The sequence below is a fragment of the Rhipicephalus sanguineus genome, chromosome 11, assembly GCF_013339695.2.
Source record: "Rhipicephalus sanguineus isolate Rsan-2018 chromosome 11, BIME_Rsan_1.4, whole genome shotgun sequence".
Classification (NCBI taxonomy): Eukaryota; Metazoa; Arthropoda; class Arachnida; order Ixodida; family Ixodidae; genus Rhipicephalus; species Rhipicephalus sanguineus.
The window spans coordinates 118,358,477-118,364,476 of NC_051186.1; positions in this window are offsets into that span (position 1 = coordinate 118,358,477).

Below are 6,000 nucleotides of genomic sequence, written 5' to 3' on the forward strand. Positions count from 1 at the left end.
CAGACAAAACCACATGCGCTGGCACGCGCTAGCGCATTCGTGCCTGTGTAAGGGGCTGGGTAAGAAGCTGTGGCCTCTCCTTCTTACACTCTCTCAGTAATCACGTGATGGCGCCGGGGAACGAGACTGTGCAGACGCGCGATGAGCACGCGTGGCGTGCTCCAAGAAGAGTTCGGGACGAGTAACAGCAACAGCAGCTACAGTAAATTCATGGTGTGATCCACATGCACGGACGCGTTAACATCGGGCGAGGTGCCCGTGATCAACAGAACTTTAAGTTGACGCATGCGCTCCTTCGCATCCCCACATGGTTCCTTTTAGTGGGAGATGGTGAATTTTTTTTCGTTGCATGACTCTATGCGTCGTTCACAATTTAAGTTGAACCCTTTTCCCAAGCCTTACTTAATTCACTGACAACTGAACTGGAAGTTCGTGAGAAATTTGCGAATATCGACGTAACACAGCACCGGCGGCAGAAGTGAGGTGTGAGCCCCATGAGCGCAATACCACACCTTTGCGCGTTGTACGAAATAAATATAATCTTTGATATGGCGCATCATTTTGCAACCCAGCTGCAAACAGATTGAAGTATACGGTTGCGATAGGCATTTCACGCTTTTAATGAACAGATAAACATTTGATACCGTGATTCCTATTAGCAATTTTTAATGTAGAAACAGCGCGATAGAATAAAAGGAGCGCGTGTGGCATTATTATAGCATTCATGAATCAGCGTCTTTCCTGTATTAAGCGCTGTAGAAGTAGGTAGCGGCCTCCCGGAATGAAAGTAGATGCTCTTCATAGTGATGTTATTCGGAGCTGTTATTATCACGATCCTGATCCCATAGGGACATTATATTATCTACAAAGTGTGATATGCCCGCATATGGTCAATTTTGCTTGCGTACAACCCGCGATTTCATGAGGTAGAGCAAACGGTCAAAATGAGTACATCAAACTGTGAAAAGCATTATTAGACCTGAGTATGGTTGGCAGGCTTGCACATGTATATTTGGAAACTCCAGACATCAGTGAAACAGTCGGCTGCGTATGAGCGATTCACTGAGAGTAGAAGTGACTGACCCATAGGTTTCAATTCTCTCAGGCTATGGTTCCCTCCTATGAAGCTGCCACGCCAGTATAATACGCGGCCGCCGACGCAAGGCTACAGGACCAGCGGTTTCTTTTGCCGGAATATTGACAGCGACGCCTGTTCAATTTAAAAGTTATGCACATAAACCGCGGCGTAGTTTTAAGTGCGAATCATTTGTTACCGAACCAAAGGACATTTATGCGTTTCTACCAAAGGATCTCTGTATCTATATATCTAGGCCCTGTGTCTGGGTGCTCTGGTAATCGCCTCCTTAACTTGTTGTAGACCAAATTAGCATGGGACGGTAACAGGGTTTGGCAATTATTACGGCTGGTCATGACATGAATAATGGGAAACCCCTGTCTCGTACATCGCGAAATATTTTCCTAAAGACACGTGTGGCACATACCTGTATACAATGGGCCACCGTATGCGGGTATGCGCCCCAGGTGATTGACAGTTTTGTCGCGTTAGCTACACTGGCCTAGCCGAGCCAGTTTCGCGTGCCTCCTCAAGAGCCGTGCTGCGCATGCGCGAGGATCAGCGATGTCACACAGCTGGCGCAAGGGAGGCGGCACCTCCCGCGCACTCCGCCGCCGCTGCGCGCGCGACAAGCCGCCCCCGCTGTGCGCTTTCCAGAGGAGTGACGTCGTAGCCGCGACAGACGTACTGGCGCCGGCGCGCGTGCAGCTACTTGCCTTCGCTCTCTAGTCGCCGTCTGACACTGCGCTGGAGCCGCTTGATAGCGCCTCTGACTGGCGTTTGCCATGTGGTATAGCCATGGAGAAGGAGAGCGCCAATGCTGCTCAACGGCGCAGAAGTGCAGATCAGCTTAACTCATCGGATCGCGAAGTAGTTGCCTGGCAAAATAAATATACATGTGCCACATAATACGTATACCGTGTGTGTGTCATTAGAGCAGCAGTAAGCATGATAATCAAGCTATAGACAATAAGGAAAGCTAAGAATGATCAGCTGAACCTTTGCTAATGCTACGTAATTGTGGCATAGCCGAGCTAAGCCACTGCAACATTTTTTTTTCTACCCAGGAACGGCGTGATCAGGTATTCTTAATTTAAATGAGAGAGCATTAAGGAAAACCGACATCGGCAGCGTTGACCCGACCAATACAAAGAATAAAAATCAGGATCCTAGCAGGAATCGAACCCAAGGATTCTGCGTAGCAGTCAGATATTGTACCACAGAGCCACACTAGGTCTTGAAACTGCTTCGAAAAAATGCCTTATGCAGGCGTAATGTCGGTGCAACGTCAGCTGTTGCTGCACTGCTCGCTATCTAATTTTATAACAAGGCAATATATGGTACATGAGTTACGTCGGGCTAACTTCAAATGTAGTTCCAGCGTTGGCTCTGCTTTTTGAGCAGTCTATCATGCATCAAACTTGTGTTCCCATTATTCAAGAAGCTACATTCAAGCGTTGCTCGACCACGGAGCAATACGCTAACGGAAGTTAAGTATGATATCTACATTAAAGCTCCACGAAGTGCACTTCGTTTCGATATTACTGAAGTCTGTGATCAAACGGCAGTGCTGACGTATCGTAACACCATAAGTTGTGCTTTTAATGTCAGTGTTCTTGACGTGCCACTTAAGCCCATGATGTTCACACTACTTCATTTACAAAACAGCTCGATATACCTCATAGCGCAAAACTCAAAGCCAAATTATTATCACGTGGTCGCGACGTCGACGAAGGCAGCAATCGGTGCGTCCAAGATGGACCGCCTTCTTTGGCCGTGGCCGGGAAACGTGCAGTCAAACTACAGCAATACACACTGTACACTGATAGCGGCGAACAGGGCGTCGACCGTCGATAAACTGAACATCTCTGGGATGCGCCGTCTTTTATACATCTCGCATCGAACTTTCCAGCTTTATCACTGGTGGTGTTGCAAGCTCTGGAATAATCTTTACTATTCGGGTCATGTGCACAATCTGAACAAAATTATCTACTACAATCTGGAATCTTCCCAGATATTCTGGCGCGCTTTGCTTAAGGCAGCAGCTACACGTGCAATGGGCCGACAACAAAAAACATGGACTAAAGAAGCGTGCGTTGCAAAATACAGCATGGACAGCTACTCGCTGATTATTACGCATGAAACCAATTACCACAAGGTGTGGGTTCGGCAGAATGTTTAGTAGCTTAGCATGTAAGCGAAATGGAAGAGCACTGAATACTTCAATTTATACGCATGAGTAACGGGAAACTTTGGAAGAATGCATATGTGGGTGTATTCCGGATGAGCGGATGGAAAATTGCGTAGGGAGTCCGTGAGTGGTCGCAATAAGGCACTTCTCAATGAATTTGTATTGGTTAGAACGGAGGGCTCAGTCGGTTGAGCAACGTGCTCATACAGATAAGGTTGCAAAGTACTCCATTGCAACGTGTTGAATACGACAACGTGCTCAATAAAGCATTGTGCTCTCGCAGGTCGGACCTCGGCGCAGAAGCCGAGTTATGTATTTCATTTCTTCCTACAGTGAAACAAAATTAAGGCGGATAAATATTGGAGACAATGCAATGCGATGAGAGGTTCTCTCTTTATAAGCACATTACGACACCCTTTAATGAGGCGTGTCGTCGAATAAGCTTTTTGGCTAAGCAAATTTACACGAAATGGAACTGAGAGAAATTAGAATAACAGAGAGCTGAGCTAGATGCTACTTTTCAAGTTAGAAGAAAGGCGCGTCCATGTATGCACGCCCTGTCTGAGAAATCATGAGTAATCTGAGAAACAGACGGCCACAAGCAACAAACATCAACCGAAACATGTAAAATATAGAAAAATATGTTAAAAGAAAAGGAAGAAAGGAAATATGACGCTGCAACCAAAATTTTTAAAAAGTTTGAAGTGACGTTATCGTCATTCATCTTCTATCTATTACTTGAGTTGCTTCCAAACACATTGTAGACATCCCCAGTTTCATTGCATATAATTCTTGTGACGATATTTTCGCAGCTGTGATTATGAATCATTCGCACACTTTCTATGAATCAACCTGAGTCAACGTGACTCAGCTTATTATTTGGAAGTTCAAAGACTGACTCCACTAAACATAATGATTAACAAAGAGGCTGGTAATGAGTCCTTTTCTGCAAGGTGTGGCGCAGTCGAAGATGGCTGTTTTATTTTCTAATCAAAACTGGAAAAGGAGCGCCAACACAGGACGAATGAAGTGTGGCACGAGGACGGGTGCTGACAGCCATCCGAAAATGATATTGTACAAGCCAAGTATATATATGTACAGGGCACCATCAAAAAAGATTAGGTTATATTTTTCATCACACGCGTGATGTAAGATAGCCGATTTCTTTGGCTAACAGATCAAGCGACGGGACACTTAGACAATGCTAGCAACTTTGGTAGATAGCAAATGCCTCAAGGTCTCTCGTGCGCCTTTGACGATAACGTTTTCGGATGGTGACGTCAGACGGGCTGGGGTGCACCCATGACTGGCACAATGCGTGCCTAGATTACTTCGTACACCAGTCTTTATATAATTGGCCTATTCCCAAACATGCTCAAGGTGATACATTCCCCTTTTTGGCTGCCCCCACCAGGCGGTTTAGACCCACCCTCTTTAGCAGCTTCATGGCTTCCTTCTTGAGGCGGCAGAGCCGGTTTTCAGCCTCGCGAAAGTTTTCTTTCATTGCCTTCGCTGCTCTATCTTCGTACCTGCTAAATGTCAACACCACAAATGTTCCTTCCTTGTCAGACAAGACCAAGCCGTCATTGTTCTGACGCAGCAGTGCAATAGCTTCACCTTGTTTTACGCGGGCGTTGGCATTCACGCTTGGCTTCAAGGATGCATCGGTCGGCTTCCGGGGCGTTGGCCTTTGCTGCTGTGTTTTGCGCAAGAGTACAAGGTCATCTTTTACCATCTTCGGCTGTATGCAGTAATGCAGGTGGTGGCGATGGAATCTGGCGATGTAACTGCGGCCGTGCGGCGTCTTGGCGGAGGCGCGACGCAACGGCTGACAGCAGCAGCGTCTGCAGCATTACTGCAGGCTGAGCCTGCGCTGGTTCAGGAACCCAAAGTGATTTTTCAGTTTCCTCACGAACAGTGTCAGCAATCAACTGCAATTGACGCTGCAATTCAGGGAGCACTTTCTGCTTCTGCTCTGGCATGGCCGCTCTGATCGTATCCCGCAGGTCGTCGCTGCTAAGGGCTTGATATTTGGCATAGTCCGTTGTCGAAGAGTGGCGGTTGCGCTGTCTTGTCTGCATGTCTCGAAAATTTTCAATCGTCACGGCATCTGAAAGAAATGCTTTGAATGTCTTCCGCGTGTTACATACAGTGCCGACAAACAGTTCTTCGTCCATTCCCAGCATTAAAGAGCGAACTTTTTCTATTCGGACATAGCGGGGACGGTATTGTGGCAACAACGAGACCTTTCCGTCGTGTACACACTGATGCTGTCGTTTGGAAGCTGTGGTCTTCTCTATGGTTTCGTAGTGTTTTTGTATGGACAAGTTCGTGCGACATCTGTGAAGTCAAACAACATGGAGCACGAAGCCGAAGGACTTGGCCATGTTCTTGTTTCATTTGTTTTTCATTCCGTCTTCCTGATTCGTGCTGCTTAACTTCGCAGTTCTGCCCTCTCTTCTTTACGGACGACACTCGTGATGGTGCATATGAATGCGGCTAGAAATAGATCCTAGGGTCTTACTGTAGCCTTTTTCTTCTCAAACCAGGTCCTGGCGCCATCTTCCAAGGCGAGAAAAACGTGGCGAAGCTTCCCATCACTGTCCCAGTTGATGAATATGGCAACGCCGTCGTAGGTTTCCAGCCAGCCTTCTGGATCTCAATTATAGTAATATCTGTGGTTCAACGTCCCAAAACCACGATATCATTATGAGAGACGCCATAGTGGAACACT